Below are 24,682 nucleotides of genomic sequence, written 5' to 3'. Positions count from 1 at the left end.
CCAACTCTGAGCACCTCTCTCTTAATTAATCTAGTTGTTGTCCACATTTCACACATGTTTCTCTTGAACTGCTTATAGCAACATGCCACACTTCTTGGCTTGCCCGAATTTGGGGATTTCAAAGGCCTTCCTGGCTCCCCTGAAGGAGAGGGGCATTGCATGGACTTTCCATAAGGTTGAACTCTATGCAGAAAAAGCAGGGAACAGCTTGTCCCATCGCCTTCATTTCATATGTTGACAAACTGAGGTTTAGACAAGGTAAGTGTTTTGACCTAGTTTACCCGGAGAGCAATAAGGAAGTAACCTAGAAAATACCCAGGAAATTACTCAGGGAATTCTCCAAGTGCAATAAGGCAGTAAATCCTAACATGAGTCTTTATCCTATGAGCTGTCTGCAGTGCCCTCCATCTCTGTCGACTTTGCACAGAGCTGGCTTTGTCACTTTGTGCTTTTTGGAAAGAACAGATTCTAAAATATTCCTTTTGGTGAGTCTAAGGCGAGGAAAGGTAATTGGTCATGTCCTGTGTGTGCTTCAGATGGGCTCTGGGTGCTGTCTGAGGTGACGCGTGATGTGACATGCTGAGCGGTGAAGGGAGGGTGCGGCTGCTGCCAGGGGTGCCTGGGCTTGTCGGGAGGATTATTGCCATTCTTACCCATTTCTCTCTCTGTGGTCCTTCTGAAACAGCACGAGCTATTAGCAATGGTTGTGTGATGTAATTAATTTAGGGAGAAAACTCGCTCATAAAGTTTATGGTCTCTGAGGCAAGGCTAAGGGGGGAGATGAGCAGGTAAGGTGAGAATGCACTGGGACACCATCATCAATCCTGCAGTCAAAGCTTCAACCAAATCCTCCACTGGAGGGTCCTGGGACTAATCTATCTGCAGAAGCACAGACCCTGCTGCAGCCTGCAGTACCCAGGGCTGCCTGCACACAGGCTACAGGGTTGGCATGGCAACACCAGCTTCCAGCGAGTGTAGGAGCATCCCTGAATCACAGCTCTACCTGCCGTCCCATTGCACCTCTCAAGTGCTGGAGGGGAGTGTCATGGGAGCTAGTGGAAGGCTTTCCCTCTCAAAAATAAATACTGAGAATAGGGAATACTTATCTGCCAGGTCCTGCTATTGAAAAACGGATCTCAGTTCATATAAGCAGGAAAAAGACATAGAGGCTTATTTGTATTTCTGCCCCTGAGCACAAAGGGGCTAGAAAGCAGGCGGATCCCACCGATTGTGTGCTCCTCCTGTTTGGCGATGTAATCGGCATCCACATACTGTGCCACAGCCTTTTCTCATCTCTAGGGGTTGGGTTGGGGCTGGGAATGATGTATAGGAATAGACCACCTCCAGTGAAGAGGTGAAGACCTTCAGCATCAGGGTGGGGGGAGGGCTGGCCCCAGATTCAGAGTCTCTTCCCCATCTTCTGATGTGTAGCACACACTGCTAGGAGCAGTGTTCATTGGGGATGGAAGCAGAGGGTCACCCTGTTCACTCAATCTTGACTTACCAATTGGAGAAAAAGCTGTTGTGTACACAGTACAAATGAAACGGATGTTTCATTCTGCTGCTGATAAGTTTATCAGCAAAGCCAACGTGCACTGTAGACTCTGAGGAAAATACAAAGAAAATGTGGTAAAGAAAGAGAAGTGGAGGGTCCTTAGCTAACCTCCAGCCTTCCACACCCTGGGTATCAGTGTTCATGCTTTGGCACATGTCGATCATTGCTCAGCCAATGTGACTCCAAGGTTGGGGTGTTGTCATTTGTAACCACAAGGTCCAATCTTTCCCAGGCTCCAGCTGTTCTAAGTGCTGTTGAGACGAATGAAACAGGACTATGCAGAGGTGCACAGGGAAGATGGAAGTATGGCAGGGGCAGGCAAGGAGCACATCTGATACTGGGGAGCATTGTGGAAGGCCCTGCTGGACCTTGGGTGGGACGTGCGGCAGTGGCCTCTCCAGCTGGTATTGTCTGTGAATAGACCATTGTCTTCTGCAAGGAAGCAAAGAGAAAACTGTCTCTTCTGCTTCCTTGACTGTGGCACTGAGCCAGTATTGCCTCACCGAGGGCTCAGCACCAGCTCAGAGGTCTCACAGCTCCAAAATGCCTCGCCCACATTGCCTCAAATGCCTGCTCTGGTGTCCTGTTACACATGGACCATTTTTGGCTGACTGGATTTTGTTCCCTACAAGTGAGTGGCTGGGAAGGAGATGTGTTTCACAGAGCTTATAATAGAAATCTTGCTTTGACCTCCATGACCGGGCGATTAACACGATTCCAGAATGACATAATGCATGTTTTTTAAGGGTCCAGAGGCAATTCCTGTTTACACAGCAGTTCTGGAACAGCCTCATAGCATTCAAGCTAGGGCAGCAGCTGGGCAATTCCTGCCCTTTCACTACTTTTTCACGTGGACTTATGCCCTGCTGAGGTAGAACTCGAAACACTCTGTGGATGTCTGAGCCAAGCTGTTGTGTTTGTGCAAAATCCCACTGTCTGTCTCTGAGACAAGAGAATGAGGAAAATCTTGCACCTAATCATATCCCTTCTCATTAAAGGAAACCACATTGGAGCTTCTTTGGGATGCTTCTTTCTGGTTTAAGGATATTCAAAATTTCTTTTAGAAACTCTTTTGCTGAGCTCCAGAGAAAGCTTGCCTATTTTTATGAAATATTTGTCATTGACAGTATAAAATCCATTTGCAATAGGCTTGAACTTCATTCAGTTGTTCAGCTCTGCAGATACAGTCTCAAATGCTTTGATCCATACAGGTCTTACCTGCTAATCCCAATTATATGCTCATGCCCAACACCTTTACCTCTAACAGGGACAGAGCTATGCCCACTTTTCCAATAAGTGTGAAAGGCTGAAAGCACTCTGAACAGGAAAGTACCATCTGCTAATAGCATCAGCCCTTGTGTTTTCTTTCATATTCCCAGAAACCAGAGTGTACAAGATCTCCTTTCTGGGTAAATGTATTCTCATGTCTGTGAGTCAACCATCTGAGCCTTGGTGAGCCAGAAGTGGCATGAGGGCATGAGCCTGGAGTCCAGTGTCTGATGTATTCCCTGGCACAGTCCTAAACAGAAAGGCCATACACCTAATGGAGTATGTTCATCATTTCGCTGATGGTTGGATTTGCCTGATTCTGCTGTATTGTCACTTGCCTCCTTAAATTGAAGAACATTCCTCTGAATTGTATTCATCAGTTCTTGACTGATACTGTGCTCCAAATATTTGTGTTTCTCCAAATTGAGGCACCTAATCTGAGTTACATGCCTTTAGTCAAGAAGGAGTTATGCACTGACTCATTGTCAGGGCCTAGAATATCAGGTCCTTTTTGGAAAAAGTGGTCTTTAATAAGCTGTCATGTTTTCTTACATGATTGTAGACTGACACTATGACCCATGGATGCTCCTCTAGGTGGGACATATTTAGCTTGTTATTAACTATGACCTTATGGAAGGACAGTCATGTTCATACACTGACAGGGAACAGCTAAGACTAGAGACAGAGTCAGGGGTTGTAGATTTTTTTTGATACTTGAATTCAGATTTCTAGGTGCCAGCAGCACTGAAATAAAAAAATATATGAAATGGAAATCTACTCTCTAGGATATAAATGATATGGAGCTCATCTTGAAGGAAAGTGCAAGGCACACTTAGCATATGCAAAACTGTATTATTTACTCCAGAAAGATCATGCTGTAAGTTGATGATGTTCCTTTCTTCCCCTATCTACTTTCATTTTTTCTCTGTATTGAGGCTCTCTGACCTTGGAAATTTACACCTCTGCAAGCCAGGACTCTCTTTTTTCTCTCGTGCATGTTTTTTACCCAAAGCTTTTGGTGTATTTCAGCTAGTTGACTTCAGCTCTCCCCCACCAATGCACACAATCAGTACTGGTACAAATCCCTGCTGCCTTTACTGGCACCAGCCATAACCCAGTACATCTGGTGTCTGCTGGGCTGGGATTTTCCAAGGGCTCCTGCGGCGGAGCAGGTTGCAGACCGATTGAGACATGTTTGGTGGCTCAGCCAGGTTTGCCACAAGGGGGGGCGAAGAACAGAAACTGTCTGTGGAAATTTACTGACTCTGAAGACCTCATGACTTCTTGCTAAATCTGAAAATTCCCAGTACAACAAGAATAATTGTTTCTAAACCGCCTGAGCAGGCTTTCATTATTTACCTGAATATTGCATGGTCAGTGGGGGTTTTTTTGTCAGTGATAGAAGTCCATCATCTGCCAAAGGGGTGAAAGACAAGGAACTCATTAGTCAAGACAGTAGTTTCTAGTACAAAGAACTTCCACAGAGATGGTGAGTTAAAAAGAAAACTTGTATATATATATATAGATAGATATATAGATATATAGATACATAGATATTCAACAAATCAGCACATAACGTGCCAGCTCTTATGAAATATGTGCACATTAGGAGTATGAGTGGGAGCAAATAAGGTTGTGGAGAATCTTTCTGCAGCTTCTGTTTTCAAACAGTGACTTGCAGAGAAGTCACTTCCTTGTCTTTTTTATTTCAAAGGTTAATATGTGCGAAGCTCCTTAAATCATCTGAAGGGGATCAGGGTTATGACTAAGAGATAAGGAGGGATTTGTCTGTCTGACAAACTTCCCCTCTGTTTCTAGAGAAGGTTGGTATTTTCAGAAGTGGTAAAATACCGCTGAGTCCAAAATGCAGTGTGTAGCATAAATTGGAGTTCTGCCAGTTCATGGACTGAGCAAAACCCATTGAAATGCAAGATGCTTTGGGGCCCAGCTGTGTGTCCCACACAAGAAAAGCCTCCAGTAATGTCCCTAAGTAAAGTGCTCAGTCTCCAGCCCACAAAAGATCAATATAATGCCTACTACAAAGCTGATAGGAATTTTTCAGTTAGGGCAATTAATGTTCTTAGAGAATTTTATACTAGGCCATATAATCTACCCATCAGAATGAATACAGTTGATTCAAAAAATTGAGGGAGGGAGAGAGGAATAAGACAGCAGAGACAAGAGGAAAACACTCTGAGTCTGTGTTGTGCCTCTGGGCAGGGCACAGAGCAAATCTGCAATAATATAGTTTCTAAGCAAGCCATGGCTAGAAGTAGACACTGCAACAGTGATCAGAGGTGACCAGTGCAGTCAGCTCAAGCACCATCAAAGGCAATGGCCTCAGAGCCTGCAAAGCTCAGTCAGTGCACAGTGCAAGGCCCTGATAGTGTCAGAAGTGCTGCGCAGGCTGATTTTGCTTTAATATTTTAGATAAGGCTCTGTAAAGCCAAGGGACTGGCTCACGTGCAGCTGGAGTCATGTGGATGAAGATCTGTCTACTTAGCATGGCTTGTAGGGCCAGGAAGGAAGAGGCAAGCTAAGAAGCTGTATATGTTCCATATGGTGTTCCCTACAGTGGAGCCTAGTTTCTAAGTCTTCGCTGGGACTCCACTGTGTTGAAATATTAATTTAAATGCTTCTTCGCTGGGACTCCACTGTGTTGAAATATTAATTTAAATGCTAACAAAACTGTAGCAATTTAGGGCAGGAATAGGACATTTTCTGGTGGATAATTAGCTAACAGCTAATGATGATGTCCTGTTATACACACCCAAAAACTTGGTGTGGTACAACATTCAGTGCAAGACACAATGTTTTGAGACTCGACATACTGAAAATTCTCTGTATCTGTCCAGGAGAGGGTAAATAAGATAATCCCAAAGACCCCAAGAAAATACACAAACCCCTTGAGATCAGAACATAAAACCCACAGAGAAAAGCAGATGCAGTAAAGGCAGCAGGATTGCAGATTGTACGTCATGTAAAATGAATGCAGTTCATCACGCCGAATTGTTCATGCTCAGACCATATATGTTCAGTTCTTGACAAAGTAATCTCTTTACAAAGCTACATAATGCAGCAGAGTCAGCGAAGAACGAGTTATAAACAAAGAAGCTATTCAGCTGTCAAAGCAATTTTCAGCTATATTCAAACAGAATTGGATGGAAGGGATTCTGCCCAGCCTTGTGCTGCATGCTGTCCCGGGGAGCCGGTGGCACTGCATGTGTGTCGGTCATGTGGCGAGAGGCAGCGCGTGCGCGCAGGGACCGTCGCCCACACAAACACATGCACACACACGTGCGCGGGATAATCGCCCGTCGCCTTCCTCAGCTCATGGCAGAAATTGCAAAATGCTGATTTAAATTGCATTTTCTCTCTCTGCACTTGGGGATGTCACCAAGTTCTGTCCATTCCGGTGATGTGTTTTGTTGCCATAGAAACCAAAGTACTTTAGAGCGGGAAAAGCAGAAGACTGAGGAAAGCAGAAAAAGGAGGCAGAACAAGTGTGTGGTGTGAATAGATCATTTGGGTGGTGGGGCTTTTAGTAAAGTGACTTAAGCCTGAAAACAGTGAGCTGCCATATTTCTTTGTGGGTATGTCACTCCAGAAATATTCAAATCCATTCAATCGTACGTCAGTTAAAGGATCACAGCATCCTATTTCTTCATATACACCATCCCCCATCAGATCTGCTGCTCTGTACTGGAGAGGCCAAGCTTCCAGTGTGCTCTCTGCTGACACAACTTCTGCTGTTTGCTGTGTCTCTGGTGTCATTAGCAGGTGTTTCCTATCTTCATCCCCAAACTTGGGAAGGAGGCAGGGCCTGGGAAACTACCGTTTTCAGCTAAGGCTCAATGAAATACCTGTCAAGTCTCCCATAAAAAAAGCTGTGTATGATCTGTACCTCCCAAGGGGTAGGCAGGGCAGGGAGAGGCATGCTGGAGCTATTCTATGATTTTTTTTTTTGTGCCTTAAACCAGCCAACTTGCCATTGAATCATTTAATATCTAATTAAAAGTCCTGGATAAAACATGCTGTCTACAGCTTTCTGGCAAACATCCCACTGACTTCAACAAAGCCAAGATTTTACCCTTTCCTTGACTGCAGAGCTTGTTTGTTGTCACTTCTTTTTCTTTAGCTGTTCTATGTGGTTTATGCCAGATTTTTTTCTCTTAGATGAGTGGTTTCTTTTCCTTTTGTCAAATATTCTCACTTCAGCTCCAGAACATAAAGTCAACATGATGGACCCCAAGAGGTAGTCCGTGACCAGGCTAGCTGTGTTTTGTCCATGTACTTTTCTGCTGTGGCCTAGGAAACGAGGAGTAGATGAGAGGGCAGTAGGATTTGCAGCAGCTAAAGTGCAGCATCTCTGTGCAGGCATAAACTCAACTTGCAAGTCCTTGTTTCCAGACCTGTAGAGGTCCCTCAGCTGGTATCTGACTAGCTGGAAAAAGGATGGACCACTGTAGTCTAGAGCATGAGCAGTTTCACCACCCAGGGCTGAATGCCAAGAGGACAAACAGAATCCTATACATGTGTATCCTATATATGTAAAAGCTGCTAGAACAATGTTCCCATTCTGTTTGTGCATATTCTTTGGTACATGTTTCTCCTGTCTTGTCCTTTTGTACTTACCAGTCTTACCCTCTAATTTTCCTTTCAGAGTCTGTCTTAGAAGAGACCTTTGCCATTTTTGCCTGAAGCTGAGTTACTCCAAGATGCACCCCTGCTGCCTGCTTGCTTGAAGGTAGGAACGTGCCAACAAATCTTCCCAGGGGCTTTTTGGCAGATCATGCTCAAATTTCTGCTGTGTTCTTCACGAGGAGCTAGTCTTGGACACACACAGCTCATATATGAGGAACCTGAGCCAATAAAAATTGCCAGGACCTACTGCAGTCTTCAAAGCTTAGGGCAACAAAGTATGAATTGATAGCAAACACCTTAATCCCTTACCAAGGCACTGGGTGGCAAAACCCACAGCAGATGCCTGTGATGTTGGTATGATTCAAGCCCATGCTGTTTAGTTTCTTTTTGTGCATCTAAAGTCATGATATCTAACAGCTGAGAGTCTCATTTGTTGATATATTAACAAATTATAAGAGTAAAATACCCTATTGGAAGGGAGATATTCTGTTGAACAGCTCCAATCTTGGTTCTTTTCCTAGGTTTTAAACTTTGAATTTTAAAAGTTATGCGGTAAATGCTCTGCTTCAATTCTTTGTATCCAGACAGAAAGAAACAGTTTGTAAAAAATGTGTTTTGTGGGTGATGTAGGATTCTTCTCCTCTGGGGAATCCATCAGTGAGAATGTTTACTATATATTTATGAGATCCCTTGCAGATCTTTAGACTAGACTCTCTGATGTTCATTTTTTTGGTCTTTTTATTGCTAACATTTATTCTTCTTTTACTGGTGAACTCTCAGAACAATGTGAAGGGCTCAGTTGAACTCCAGGCAAATCTTACATCACTCTTGGCTTGCAACTGGGCTCCACACGGAACTCAGCAAGATTTCATTCAGCCTTTTCTATAGTGTTGGTTACAGTTCTCTAGAGGGGGTACAGGGAAAATTACTTTTGGCTTTGTTGTTCTGTGTTAGTTAGTCTATGATTTGCTTGTTCCAGAGGCTGGATATTCTCTTTGATACTGTGTCATTCTGTAAAGTAACACTGAGTACAAGTGAGAGTAACGGAGCATCTCTTGTGCTGCTGCTGATTCATTGCATGTACTGTGGGGTGATGAAATACCTTGATCAATTCAGAACTCCTCATTTCTAGATAGCAGCTAATATCTAAATACTAGATGTTATGTGACAAGTCTGAAGGCCAGAAGACAATGTTCAGGGGTGATGTCTGTACTCAAAAAAGTAATCCCCTGGAAGCCAATATAACTTTACACGTAAGTGAGGAGAATATGCGTGGCTGTAAACTCGGGAATGGGCTGTTATTCAAGTACAAGGATGAATGAGAAAAGTTTAAAAAACTTTTAAAAAAAGTCTGTGTAATCCAAGTGTACTGTTTATCATCTTGTTGTACCAGAACAAAATTTACTTTGACTTGGGATTTTCCAGAGCCAATGATGTGGTGGCTGGTTTTCATCCTTTCTCATCTCACTGTTTCCTGACTTCTCTTGCCAGGCTTTGAAATTTTAATCCTAATTTTCCTCTGTTGCTTTTAATGGAATAATAAAATTAGTCTTTTGTCCTCAGAGTCTTCTCTCACACTAGAGAATTTAAAATTCCCAGGTGAGAGTCAGCAGGAGATTATGATCGTTGGTCTAATTTCCTTAGAAATGTTATAGCTGAAGTATTTATAATAATAAGGCTTTGTTGCTGGAACCACTGAATGTCAAGGCTCTGAAAGAGGTAACTGAACCAGCAAGTTCTGGAAATATTTCCTAGATAGAAACACAGGAGGAAGAGGAGTAGGAGAACACCAGCAATGTAATTGTATAACTGAGCATGCAACTCTCAGCAAAAGAATTTTCTTGTCAATTTTAGTGATTTTTCTTCTGACGAATTGCTTGTGTAGAAACTGAAGTTCTTCGGTCCCTGCACTGTTCCAAATTTTAAGCTTTTGGTTTTCTTGATGTGGTTATTTTTTTGACATCACTTAGTGGTGATGAGTCAGTATTTGCGTGGTGTAATTGGTCAGCACAGTCAAGCTTAATGACTTAAGCCTTGTAAACTGCATTCGACAGAAAAATATCATTTGTTTGTTGGAAGGAGTGGCTGCCACATTACTTAGGGAAATTTACTTCTAATCAAAAGGTTTTGTCATGGCAGGAGTCAACAGGACTCAAACAGAGCATGATGCTCCTGCTCATTTGCTTTCCAGGCTGAACCTTGCCCGAAGAATCTCATGAGAATGATAGCCACAAGCAAATTTAAGTCACGTGCTGTTCTCAAAAGTAACTAAAATTTGATGCAGGGGAAGATCCATCTGATAATAATCTAACATGTTCACAATATTTTCTCACTATTTCTGTTTTGTGAGCTCTTCCTTCTATTCTTCTATTCTCTTCTACTTTTTCTTAGGTGTGTATTTTGATGATGCCTGTTTGGTTCCCAGAACTCATCTTTGAATTTATAGTAGATTTTTTTGAGCACTGATGAATCTACTTATACAAATGCAGATATAGAAAGAGGTTGCTCTTTTATGGAGGTTGATTTCTTTTACAAAGCAAGAGAGGAGACCTGGACACAGAAGTTGCAGGTATATGTGTGAGCAGCAACAAGCAACATGAAAATATAACTTATGCTGTGATACACCACATGAGGCTTGGCCTAAGTTCTTACTGGGTAGTAGTTGCCTTTTATTACGATGGTGAGATGTTTCCCTTCTCCTAAGAGAATTTGGGGTATATTCATTGATTGGTTTTGTTAAATAGTTCTGGTTTATGTAAGGCCTTTATCACTGAGTAGGTCCATCTTCAAAAACCAGGTGCCATCTCCCAGGACGTTACCTGTGTAGTATCCAGCAGTTAGATTAAAAGCAGGTTACAGTACAGCTTGTTCTGTGTGAACACAGAAATCAGAAGTTTCCCTGAACACACAAAACCTGTGAGTTACACATTGTGTTTCATCAGGAGGTATTTTTGTTAAAGAATTGCCAGAGACAATATAAAAGTTAATCTTGGTCATAATGTTATCCTGATACAAAATGCATCTTGGCAACTGAAGTGTTTGGCATCAGAAGGTATTTACATTTGCATTGTTTTCAAACTTCTGTGCATGCTGGAAGGTAGGGTGAAATATTTCCTAGATGGCCAGACTATTCCTAAGAAAAGATACATCAGGGAGCAGAAATTCAGAAACATTCAGTTTCAAAGGATGCTGCATGATCAGTACAGTTAGACTGGAGCTCTATTGGATGTCCAGAGCACATCTTTCATTGGCTTTATGTAGGTTACACCTCAATTTTGCTAATTTTATTTCAGAACTTTGCAATCTTCTGTTGTATCAGTAGTACCATGAGTTCCCTTGTGCTCCTGCTCTGACATATTCCTACCCAGTCCTGTTCCTAACAGAAGTGTGCTCAAGAAGTGACAGAAGTTCCTGTTGGTTTTGTCATTACACTATGATTACATGTCTCTTAGCTCCAATCACTAAGTAAATATAAATAATATTTATGTCATACTTCTTTGTAACTTCCACTTTTCCTGGTATTTGAACAAGGAGGAATCAGGAAACACCAAGAGAATGTTGCTGTATGTGAAACAAATTGCACGGACCTTGATTCCAGGAACAACATACACATGCTGATAAACAGTTCCTTATCTAAGAAATACTGAAGAGAGTGTTTCTTAAATGAGAGTGCTTCTCTGAAACTGAGCATTTGGTTGCTGAGTTGTTGCTTTGGTTTGGGGTTTTTTTTAATGTTTCAACACCTGCTGATAGTGTTGTGAAATCTTTGTTAGGCCTTAAGCCAATTAACTGAATAAACTTTTACTTGCTTAATGATTTTATAACTCTTCTATGTGAGATAAACTTGCCATTTGTTCATTTAACTTCTGTCCTGCATTTTGTGTGCAAATACTATCTAATCTCAGGGAGATTCCAAGTCTTCGAGACTTATGTTCTTGCAAAGTTATCAGGTACAGCAATCAGAACACATTTGGACACTTAACAAAGGTCTCTTAAAGTTTTTCACAGATATTTTTAGTATTGTCTATGATGATTGTTGTTGTATTATTAACTACACTGAGTTCTCATATTCTGTGATGGAATTTTTCACATTTACATTTATTAGTACACATACCATTTAAAGTCATCTTTCATTGCTCAGAGAACCAAGATCTTACAAATCTGCATGCCATAAACTGTCTGCAAAATAGTCCTTCTCTCTAATGGCCAACCACACCCTAAAATTCAACTGGAAGGGTCAGATCAGAAGGACGATAATGTCACTGAAGACATCAAATTACTGGGCAGGATTTCTTTAATTAGAAAAGGATTGAAAAGGAAAGAAAATGTTCCGTACACCCTGCAGACTTTTTTCACTCTGTGATTGTTGGTATTATATTTCATGTTTTCAAGCATTCAAGTAATGGACACAAAATTGGAAGCAGGAGGAAACATATAGACATCATTTCCTGGAGGCAGTGTGAGAATGGGAGAATTCTCATCCACTATTGGTGAAATAAATTTGTGTCCACAGGGCATAGGCATTGAGAGGGAAATAACTTATATGAAACCAAGGGCTGTAACAGCCTAATTTTGTTCTCTGGACCCAGGTAAATTTCATCCTAACACTATAAATAAATACATAATATGAAGTGCAGTGCTATTTCCTGATTGATGATCTTGTTAGTCTCCAAATAAACATATATCATGCTGGAATTTTAATAACACAGGCTTAGCACATATAGAGGGAATTGCATCCAGTTACTAAATATGAAGGAAACATACCAAAAGGGAATGATTTAGAGGAGAATTAAATTCTCCTTTAGACTCAGGGATGATTCTGTTGAGCTTTCCCCTGCAACGTGGTCCTTCTCTCATGTAAAGACATTTGTATATACTTTCTTTTACAAGCCAATTAAAAAAAAAAAAAAAAACCAAGAAAAAGGAAAAAGTCTTACTGCTACTGTTTATATAAACTGATTTCAGGCACTTAGCTGTATACTATCATTATTCTATAAGCTGAAAAGCAACTTTAAAGATTAAAAATTTCTGCAAAACAATTTAGTATAAGATCACTGTATACTAATATGTAACGATATTAACTATATATGTCTGTAACAATATAAAACTGTTTTCTCTTTTCTTTGCACTCTGTGTCACCTGAAAACATTTCTTCAGCCTCAGGAACATTTTGGAGAACCCACATTTGTCAAATATTGTAGGAACAGGAGAAAGAATAATTACAGCAACAAATGATCTAATTACTACAATTATCATTGCTGTTCTTATTGTGAATGTAACTTGGTGTAACACCTGTGATTTGGCTAGCAATTCTCAGGCACTTCAGAGTGTCTTTCTTCTTCAGAGTTCACAATCCAAGGACTGAAGTCAGGCAAGAAAATATCAATAGGCAGTTTATGGATTACTCATCCATTAATGAGTAAACTGTCTTATAGCAGCAGAATCACTCTTAGGAGGGTTATATGGAAGGAGGCAAACAGATGAGCCCTGGATGGCTGGACTGGATGTAGGGTTTGGACCATGACATGATGGCCTAGAGCACAGATGGAGCGTGTTGCCATGAAACATGGGGCTCATAGAAGGCATCTGGAAGCCTCTCATAGTGAGATCATGATAGTGAATGCATGGAAAGGGCACCAGAGTCTGAAAGCTTAAATTTGCTCCATGCTGGTTGAGGAATTCAAAGCGTCAGTAAGGGAATTTCTTGATGAGCGTTGGTCAGTGAACCTGACATAAGCCTGGTTATATAGATTTCAGCACCACCCAGCTGAGAATTTGCTAGCAGTTTGCAAATTCCCAATGCTTCACATGTTGGAGTACCAAACAACTGCTCTTTTAGACTATTGTGTAATTGTGAGACATTAGCCTCTCCTTGAGGATGATCCAGCTACCTTGTCAAGGAACTGCCACAAAACTCTGCATCTCAAGTGACTTGGTTACACAACACAGAAAACAATTTCCCTCTGCCCTTGAGTGTTCCTAGGGCAATGTTTGGTGCCACAGCCTGAGTTTCTCCTCATAGAAAGGCCAAATCTGTAAAATTGCTCTCTACCCAGCCTTAAATCCCATTCAAGACCTCAGAATAGATTCAGGAGGGTTGTGCTGAAAGGGTGATTTTCACCCTTGATGGTTGAATCACTGCAACATCTGTGTTGAGCTACAACACATCTCAAACACTGAGGGACAAGGATGAAGGTAAGAAATAAGTGGCCAATAGCTCTTTCAGAATCCACAGGAGTGAAGTTATGAAAAAGAAATACAATAACTCAGATAATAAAAATATTATCTTATAGATTTCATAGAAACTTTGCCTTAGGGAGGCCACCTGGATGTGTTTTACTGACACAGCTGTTCAGACTTTTTTTCCCTTTGCTACATAAAAAAATAGAGGCATCAGAACATCTGTTTCGGTTAATTTTTTTAATGCCTTTAGTAAGTAAAAATAAAGGCAAATTACATGAATAAGCAATGTGAAACAGCATCCAAAGATGCTTTAAAAACTTTCCAGAATATTTCCTGGACCTCATCCACAGTGAATAAATGTCTGTTGCCTGTGGAAGGAGCAGAGTCAGAAGGGCAAGTGGGGCATTTCCATTCACTTGCTGACCAGGGGTAGCATTAGCTGTCCAGCATCATGTTTCTTCACAAAGGAAAGACTCCTTTAGCTCAGGGCAAACTGGAAAACTTGGTTATATCGGAATCAGTCCACTGTCACCCCATTGATTTCACTGAAGCCACTTAAAACTATCAGTAACTGAAACTAAAAAAACCAAACCCCAAACTAATTTTGCTTAAAACCATCCATCCATTCCGGAACTGTCAGTTCCGTTGCCTGCCAGGGAACAACTCCCTAAGAAGGTAGTTGAAGGGGTGTCTGGATAGACATCATTTCCCAGTGAAAAATGCAGTTTTTTATAATTTTCAAAATCACAGTGTTAGGGGGGAAGGGGGAGGCAGAGGAGTCCATGCTAATTTGTGCTGCCCCTCCTGACACACAGCACACTGACAGCATCCCGGCAGGTTGAAAAAGAGTGGTTTAACTGGGTGATGGAATGAAACAAGTGGGAGTTGTGATGTTTTTTGTTGCCCAGTGTTTCACACACCTCTAGCGGCAAACCCTCTTCGTTGCCAAGACAACCCCGAAGAAATACGAAATCCAGAACAATACCCTGTGTATGAGGAGCCTCGTATTCTCTGGTGCACGCGTTCGTTGTGAATGTCAAGGGAAACGCTGCCCAGCCCTCCACATCAACCCAGGTAAGTCCAGGTAAAGTTATAGGTGATGCCTGTGAGATTATAATGACTTGCATTTATAGATTGTCTTTTGTCCTGGTGGCTGCCAAAGCTCGAGGGCCAGCTCTGAGAGCCTGAGCACTGTGTTCCTGCACTGCAGTATTACCTAAGGCTGGCTAGACAGCACCAACCAGGAGGATTTCTGAGGGCTCTCATGCAACCAAGTTGGGGTAGGGACTCTGACTGCTCTCCCCAGCCAGTGCTGCATGTGAAGCTGTCTGCAGCAAGCAGGGAGTGCCAGGCTGTGATCATCTGCCTTTGCAGTGGTTTTTAAAGACTCCTCAGGCAGCAGAATGCAAGGTTGTGCAGACATAAAGGTGTTTTTGCTCCATAACTGGGATGTACTGAGTTGTGCTCTGTCTTCAGGTCAAAGGAAACATAAGTGTGATTTAAGCCTCTTCGCTTAAGGTCTTGGCTCAATTCATGACAGTGGAAGATCTGGAGCTTTGAGTTTGTTAATGCTTATTTATTTAACCACAATGAATGAACATTGGACAAAGGTTCAGGAGGTCAGAATAAATATCTTCAGAGACTCTTAGGACATCCTCTTGCAGGCAGTAGTCTCAGGAACTTTTCTGTTTCTTAGAGAAATGTTATGCGCAGTTTGCAAAGTTTTTCTTGTCCAAATTGTCTTCAGGTCATCTTCAAGCTTCCTGTTGTATTCCCAATGGCAGGTAATAAGTGATATTTTTTTTCTGAATAATACTAGGAATACTCTTTCAGCCATGCTTGAAGTTGGCATTGACCTCCTCACTAGGAATGGCTGCACCCTTAGGAAGTAATGTCAGATCTCCATTTGAATAAAGCTCTTTGATAAATAGTGGAGCAGCACTTGGAACAGGGAACACTGGATTCTGCATAGCAATGCATCCATTTCCTTTCATTCTTTGGCTCTCTGCTCCCTTGGTTCTGTCATTTTGTATCACTTGCCTGTCAGGATGGTCCCGGCAGGAAAATTGGCAGCATTATGGGTGTATCTTGATGAACATCTTCTTTACATGGGCAGGGAACCCTGGGGGATTGCAGGTTCCTCTCTTCTGCTGCACCTCTAGAACCACATCACGTTCCTCCTTTTGCAACTGCATGCTGGGATCCAGCAGCTCCAGGACTTTGGGCTCTAAAAGGCAGGTAGCACCAAACCAGCAGAAGAAAACAGGGGGTGCTGAGGATGCTGTCTTTGCTATTGACACTTGGGGATTTTAACCTGAGACTAGCATGAGCTTAGTCCTGTAGTCTGAGCTCTGAGACTGTGCAGTGGTAATAACTGAAGCACAGTCAGGGATTCACTTCAGCCTAAGACACAGATGTAGATTAGCATTTTGGGACCAGAGGATCATACTAGCCAGTGCTGAAAAGCGAGTGTTGCATATTTGAGCATCACAGTGAGGCACTCTGAAGCAGAGCTGGTTCTGCTTTGATAGCTCCATCAGCACATCCAGAGCTTCAGCTTCAATGTACATGACAGTCTCTCCCTGGCTGCAGGAGAAGCAGCCCTGTGAATGAGACATGGGGCTGTGCTTCAAGCAGCAACCCCAGAAACAACAGTTCTGCATTGTATCTCATTTATCTTCCTGAAGAACCAACTCTACAGTGCACCGAGAGCCATCACACCTTCATTCTGTTATAAGACACATCCTGATACAGCTCTGGGCGAGGCACCCCTGAGCTCAGGTCACTCTGCTCCTCTTTTAGCACCTTAGAAACAAACAGAAAACTCCTAGCTGCTCAGGAACAAAGGAGGTATGTGAAAGCACTGCAATTTCATAAACTGTGGAGTGGGAGTTGGAGCTATTATAGAACATCCCGTTCCAAAAGGAAACAAATGACAGCCTGACGCTGCTGGGTAGTAGTGACGTGTGCGGCCGCAGCGTGAGTCAGTCTATGTGAGATTCAGATACAGACCTAGAGGGAAAACATTTGTGGCAGCAGGACTGATCACATGCTCATAGATGGAATTACCTCAGCTCATTTTTCATGCGGGTGTTAATGTATTTGCTGCACTTCTCAAGCAAAAGGCAAATAGCAGCACAGGGGAAAAGTCGCATGTAGGAGCTGTTCTATCTGTCTCTTCTTGCAGCCTTCTGCTTCCCACCCACACTCCTGCACAGCCGGTGATAATGTATCACAAGCTGTATTTTGGTATATCACTGTTTCATTCAGCAAAATGGAATGTGCTGTTGTTATTTTTGTTATTATTTGTGTTATTTGGAATCCCAAAGCATCTCTCATTCCAAAGGCATAGGTACACGAATGGGATAATTAAGTGAATTATTATGAAATTATTTTGTTTATCACTGAAGCAATGTCTTGCTTTAATAGTTTACAGCTGAGTTGAATGCTTGTATTCATTTAAAAATGAAAACTGAAGCCTAAGGATCCTTTTAAGGCCCTAAAGGAGTTTGTAGAGCTAATTCTCTGGTATGTGGAGGATGTGTAATTATGTATAAATTGTGAAATGAATTGGCTGTTTACTGCAAAGTTATCTCGTGGATGTCAGTCCAAGATAAGAAACCCTGGCCATGGTTTGAGGACAAGGGTGCTTTAGTGTAATACTACTTTGAGGTGTTCCCATCACAGACTTTTTTTCCCACCATTTTGTTTTAGCTCATCCCTCTCCCTGTTGTGCCTACATAGCTCTTCATGTGACTCTGCAGCAAGCCACATCAGGAACGGCTGGGGGTTAAGACCGTGAACAAAATGCCCTGTAAAATAGGAAGGATTTTGTTTTCTTCCTTTCTTTGTGTGTTTTGGTTTGGTTTCTGCAATTTACTTCAACTAGATAAATGCCTGATCAGCATGGCCTCTGAGAACAGCAACACTGGCCCAGCTGAAAGGCCCAAGTGTTGTGTGGTGGGGAAGACACTGGCAAGGGCTGATGGTGGGAAGTCTGGGACAGCATTGCCACTGAAATCTGCAAATCGGTAAACCATAGCTGGTAAAACATTGCTTCATTCAGCAGCAAAACAGAGCAGCTGCTGTGTCTTCAGAAGGGAAAAACAAAAAGGGGATATTATTTGACTACAGAATGGGTAGCTAGGGTTGTAGGACAAGCTGGGGGAAGGACTTAGGTTCAGGGTACTGAAGTCTCATGGTCAAAAAAGGCCTCAGAAAGCAATGTCAGCCATCAGGTGTTTCCCAGCTCTTGTGCTGAAATCTCATAAACGTAATTGACATTTCATGGACATTCAGTCAAATCGAAAGCAGAAATGCAGGTTGCAGCTGTAGTCTAACCCTCAAACAGCACCAAAGAAGTGAACTCAGAGCTAAAGCAGAACTCTCCTTGCACTCAATCTCAGAAGTTTGATTTGTGTCTCTCTGTGTGTAATTGCCTTGTTGACATTTCAAAGCGAGGCTAGATTGGGGGAGCTCATGGCACTTTCCCCACTATGCATGAAGAGGCCTTTGGTGGTGTAGCCAAAGTCCATAGGTGAGCAAACCATTCTGGGATGGCTCTAATCTCCAGCAGCACTAGTGAAGCAATGGGTAGAAAAATGCTTCATTTCACTTTTTGCTTATAGCAAAGCCCTGGCATACCAGGCTGGCTACCCTGAAGGGGGCCAGCCTGAAGCACATGGGGTGCCTATCTCTCCAAAACGGCAAGCCCAGAGCTGGAGCCATCTCCCCAAGTCGCCATTATCTGCTGCATCCTTACGTGTCCCCTCCTATGCCCTGGCATGGGCACTCTCCTCTCTTATCAGTGAGGTGGCAGCATTTTGTTTGCACAGCTGAGCACTCTTGAACTGACTCTGTGCATCCATCAGGGTCACAAAGTCATTTAATCCCTTGATGTAGTAGCCTCTGGTCAGAGCTACAGGACTACACTGCTGCTGATACAGTTGACAGCACCGGAGCAAGAACTTTCCTGCGGTACTACAAAGCAGATTTCTTGGAAAAGGGAGTGGTTTGCCAGTATTGCAGAATGGTAATTTTAAACCCATAAAGAGCTCTTACTGTAGCCTCAAAGCAGCCTTGAAAACCAGCCACACCCTCTCTGTCCTGGTCTCAGATGAAGTGCCAATGCCGTCAAAGAGGAGTTTGCAGCATGTGCTGTGTGCTGGGGTGGCTGGTGCAGGTAGTGACAGCTGGCAGGGCTTTAGCACCACGCTGGGGATGCCAGGAGAGGGTTTGCCTGCTAGCAGGTGTGAAAAACAGGGCTGCTGCAGCTGCTTCTCTGGTGGCTCACCGGATGGCATCCCCCACAACAGATCTCTTGATGTTGTGGTGCTCTCAGCTCCTCACCCTCCTCACAAACGGTCCCAGCCGTTACCCTCGGCACAAAGCCTTGCTCCAAGTGAACACCAAGGGCAGACAGCATGCTTGGCCTGAGGAGGGCTGCAAAGGGGCTGATGTCACTGGCCACAGCCTGCGGGCATGACTCATGTGGGGAACAGAGAGCTCTTCATAGGCCGTGCAGAACACGAGGCGCGTGGGAGGTGGCGGAGCAGGAGGGCGTCGCTCCAGGAGGGAATGAGACAAAGGTGCTGAAATGACCCAAGGAGCTTGAGGGGCACCACATCTTGGCCCCCAGCACTGAGGGTTGGAAGGAGGTCATCTCCTATTTGGCTTTCTTCCCTTGGGTCACTTTGAGCAATTCTGCCCTTGCTTTAAGAAAGGATTGGGGCGGGGGAGGATGGTTTTATTTGAGAGGAATTCCCTGCAACTTGAGCTGCCTGAATTAGTCAGGAGCAGGGAAGATGGAGCAGAGGAGGATGGTACGTGTCCTGAAACATGCGTAGGTTGGGAGCTCAGGCTCCCCCAACAGCATGAGCAGTCGTGGCTGAGGCACATCCCCTCTTTAAGGTACCTCTGTAGGAGTGTCCCACTGCACCTAATCTGCAGTTGATGGTTCTGTGTCAGCAGACAGAGCTGCAGCACTGATGGAGGTGCACAGCACCAGGGCCTTAGCAAGGTTAAGGTGAAGCAAATGCCATGAATGAGTGCAGGTATAATCAAACCTGCTGCCACCAGAGAAGGGAGGCATTTCCCAGTGTCTGCTAGAGGTGTTACAATGGGCGGGAAGGGAATCTGCATGCAGAGCTGATGCTGCTGCCTCTCAAGAAGGGAGCTCACACCACCACTTCTCTGTCAGTAAAGTCAAATTCCTAAAAGTGACAGCACTTGTGATCATGCTGACAGGAACAGTGAGCATTTCCGAAAGTCTTTGAGATTGCCTAAAGAAAAGCATCAAGTACTGATGATGATGATAGAATGTGTTATATCTAATTATACAAGCCCTGAAATTGGCTATTTCCCCTTTCTTCCGTCATTCTGATAAAACTGGAAGCAGGAAGACATTCACAAAAGAAATATTGTTTCTATGAGCGACCCAGTGCAACCCATTTTTGCAGACTTTCATTGAAGGTTCAGAACCAGCACACTGAAATAATCCTACAAACTTACACAGAGTCCAAACTGGCCACTGCATCTGATTTTTCTAAATGGAACCAAGTGAAACCTTCAGATTTAAATACCCTTGAACTGTAGGAGTTTGGAAATCCAGATTCTGCTGTACATCAGTTTCTAAGCCTGAAGTTAAGATTTGTTATTGTGAGTGAACATGCTGGGAATCGGGATGAATAGCAAACATGCAAATTCAGCCTTTAATTACGAGTCACATGGAATCAAAAAATAGACAGCTAGTTCCATTAATGGAGAGGCAGGCAGAGGAATGAGTGTGATTTCCTATGGACGTGAGGTCACACTTGAATAAGTTGATATGGTTGTCAGGATTTTTATAAAAATGCTCACAAACTGCAAAGTTTCATGAATTTTCCCATGACCAGAGATTCACACCATGTTTGCTATTTGCTATTCACTACGATCACTTTTCACTAATAGAGTCAGGAAAACAGTGTCAGGTGACTGGTACGATTGATCAACATGTCTAATGAATAGCCAGGACTGAATAGTCGGGGCAAAGGGATGGTGAGTGCGTTCAAGTGAGAAAGTGATGGGCCATGATTTTTTGTGGGTAACAAATAAATTCTGAAAAATCTCAGTTTTAGTTTTTGAATTATTCGCTAAGATAGGGTCATGTGCTAAATTTGCAATTAATATTATTTTAAAGAATAGATCAAACAGCTCAAGCAGATTTCCTCTAACTGACAAGTTCCATTAAACAAGAAAGCTCATTCTTAGTAGGAGATTTTAATATAACACTGAGAACAGAGAACAAAACAATGAATGGAAACATATCAGCAGTCAATTTCCTGAGTATTCAAGCCTGCATTATACTTTGTTCTTTGCTACAGCCACAGCTCTGTAATTATCAAGCGTATTCATGGGACTTTTTCCTATTGACACTCAGCATGAGTGTGGCTGGAAAGAGATTAAGCTTTTGTGGCAGCCATTTGAATTTGTCTAACTAAAAACAACCTGCAAGGCTGTGGGGAGCTGTATGTCTCAGGGGATTTGTGATGGTCTGCAGAAGCTGTGGGTCACAGGTTCAGACCTGTGTGCTGGTAGTGTGCAGGACCTGTAGCTCTGAACTGTCAGCTCTGCTGCTGGCACAGCCATGAAGCAATGGCTGATGATGGAGCACATGCTTGAAGTTGTTCCTCTGTTGTATGACTAAGACATGTTTGTTGGACCGTGTATGAGGATCATTGGGCAAGGCATTGCCCATTGGCTTTTCCTCAGGGAAAAAGCTTTATTCCTCTAGGACTTCATCTAGCCTTTCCTGTAGACACTAGCAGCTTCTCAACTGATATTCCAAATGACTCCTACATCCCACCAGGCCAGGTTACCCCCCAGCCATGCTACCAGTGGAGCTTCATTTTGCTATTAACTGTTGTCTTTGAGCTTATCATGCACCCTGTGCCTGGGAATCCACCACAGTGTGGGATTTCTGGGGACTGGTCTCTGAACAGCTTTCTGTGCAGGCTTGCCTTTCTGCAGGCAATATGGAGAGGATTTGGTGAAGAGTGAAGAGCAGGGCCTGTGAGCTGCTGGTGATGGCTGTGAGGAAGGAATAGGAGTGGGAATGTGGCAAGTGGATTGCAGGGAGGTGAGTGAGTAGAGTTGGTTGCTACAGAGCTGTGGGAGAAGGAACTCTGTGTGCTGGTAGTACCTCCAGCCTGAGGAAATCCAGAAGGTTTGTGTATGGCAACAGAGCCTTGATTTTCTTTGCAGTAACCTGACATTTCCTTTCCATAGCTGGTTAAAACTCTGCCCATCCACTGCCCAGGCAGGAAACATCTCTCCTAGGGAGCACCACATCTCTTCACTGTTTGGTACAAGTGTGAATAGAAATCCAGTTTCTCAGCTTGAGGCCCCACTTCAGTCCTCAGATTTGAGCCAGCACCATGTCATTTTACACAGTTCTCTGTTTCTGTGTAAACAGCCACATTAGCCAAAGATGGAGAACCAAAATCCTGTTTACTCAGGCTCCTTCACAGTCCCATAGAGCAGGAGCAGTAGTGCTGGTGTTGTGGCTAAACTCCAAATCAGGTAATTGCTGTGCGTTCTGCCCTACTTACACACCCCCTGTAGTTTCAATTAGAGCAATTGTTTTCATTTTTCTTTCCTGCCCTGTCAAGCATTAATACAGTTGCTGTTAATCTGTTCATGTGGTCCCTCACCTGTGTGTTGTGTTTCCATGGAAAAGACAGACATCCTTGTGTGCATACCTGGACTGAATCCCCATTGGCACAGATGGATGTAATTCCATAATGGAACTGTGTTGATTTGCACCATGTGAAGATATGGCTTTTTCTGTGCAGAGACTCGCGTTCTTCTCTCTAATCAAAGGCTCTGTTTGAATGCCTATGATCTGTTTCTTTTACTACTCACTTTTCAGGTAGGTTTGCAAATAACCTGAGGTTCAGGTAGCCATTCACACTTATGGTCATGGTGGTGGTCTCTAGAGAGTACAACATGTCTCCTTTTAATGTGCTTTCCCCAGCTATTCAAGAGTGGCTCTATAGGCTATCTGAGCTCTTTCACTCATGGCTGCAGTTGGGTAGATAGAGTTCATAATGTGTGATGTTTTATATAATGAATTGCTGGAGAATGTGCTCTTTGGAAACAAATCCCTCCAAATTTATCAGGAGAATTAAGAATGTGGAAGGATACCTGAAAGCAACACTGCAACAGGAGATTACATGCTTGCAGCTTAGGCCACCTGGCATAGAGAGCATTCACGTTCACAGCTGAGGGCTGCAGCACTTACTATGATGTTTATCTGGTCAAGAGAGCCTTCCTTTCATCTCGGAAAGAACTTGGCTTGAAATGGCACGTGTTTGGGCTGGTGGGCTGTGTGACACTGCACTGAGGTTTGCTGTCTGATTTTCTAGTCTGTCACGTGGCCTGTCAGATGGCTATCACCGTCATATGCATGTGCTGAATAGATTGATGTTTGAGTGCACAGAGACTTGAGCAGATCATGGTTCAGGTTACATAGCTGCTCAAGGCCATGGTAGCTGGTGTCATGGAGACCTTTCTAGTGACTTCCCCCTAGAATAAGGCCCATATGCAGGAGTACAAGTAGGCTATTTTCTGTGTAAAATGAGCAGGCACTGCCTTTTCCAGCACTCCTGTTGGACAGTTTTCTGGCACAGAAATGCATTCATGGCTCAGTTCTCAGCAGTCAAAGAAGCTGGGAGCAGATATGCTGCAAACACTGGATTGATTCACATAGGAGGCAGTCAGGTTGTCTACCCATATGTGTTTGGCACAATATAGGACAGTGTGATATACTACAGTGCCTCCACGTGTTCCACATGAGATCCATCTGTCCCTAAAAGAAGATATAGGTTTCCTGTAGGTCCTGCATTTTACCTGCCGAGCCTCATGCAGGTGCCTTAGGGAGTCACAAACTTTTAAAATTGCTCTAGATGCTGCTATTCAGATATCTCAAGCTCACCCACTGGTGAAGTGTTTCAGCTGAACAAGTACTGATAAAATTAGTGATCTTTTAATTTTCCAGTACTGGTGGGACATGGACTGGCAGCTTCACTGAGCAGCTGAATGGTCTTCTGGAGAGACTTGGAAATGGGATGAATGGGTACCTGGAACTGACAGGTGTCTGTCAGCATCTCTCATAGGCAATCTCATGCTTGAGGCAGCACTGAGGCAGGGCTATATCAAAGTGCTAGGTTTAGACTGTGGTAACTCCTGCCCTTGGATGCTCTCAGGGTGGTACAGGCTGCAGTAATCCTGAAGCCATTCCCACCATCTGCCTTGTGTTAAAATGGCCAGACATCTGGTCCAGCAGGACATGGTTTATGAAAGTGGTACAAAAAGTTGCTGTATACTTCCCAGTCCCATGGCAAGTGCGTATCAGCTAAGCTCAAGGCACAGAGACCAGTGTCTATCTCATTTTATCTCAACTCCAAATTCTCATGACTTCAGGTAACCCACCCTGACTTCGCCTGTTCTCTCACACTGCTGGTTTTTTCTTTAAAAAGTATTTTTATCCATATGGGGAAATATTTTGTGTCTTCAGCATCTTCCTGAGGCTTCTGAATTTCTAAAATGATGGTGGCACTGTAGGTCTAAAATGACAGTCAGCGTGCCCCAGAGCTGACCGCCACTCTCTCTTCCTTACGCAGTAGCTGTTTGCAGAGTCAGGGCAATTCTTTATATACAGGTTTTTTCACCCCCTTCATACAAAACAAAAGGGTTTGGTTGTTTTCCCAAAGCAAACAGTCTGTGTCAGCTGTCTTGCACTAACAGAAAAAACAACCAACCAAAACAGCATGAGCTTTCCTATCCACGTCCATGAGTGGCAGGTCACAGGTTCCCTGCAGAAGTGACGGGGAAGGTAAACAGCTCAGAGCACGCCGTGTTTGCCATGCCATTCCACTGCACAGCAAAAGCTGTCCCCAGCCTTTCTGCCTCTTATGCAGCAAATCACATACTGCTGTGTAAATAGCAGTTAATAAAAAGAAGCCAAATGACCATTCTTTACTAGATTCTAAT

The sequence above is a fragment of the Acanthisitta chloris genome, unplaced genomic scaffold (assembly GCF_000695815.1).
Source record: "Acanthisitta chloris isolate BGI_N310 unplaced genomic scaffold, ASM69581v1 scaffold16137, whole genome shotgun sequence".
NCBI lineage: Eukaryota > Metazoa > Chordata > Aves > Passeriformes > Acanthisittidae > Acanthisitta > Acanthisitta chloris.
This window is presented reverse-complemented; position numbering follows the sequence as displayed.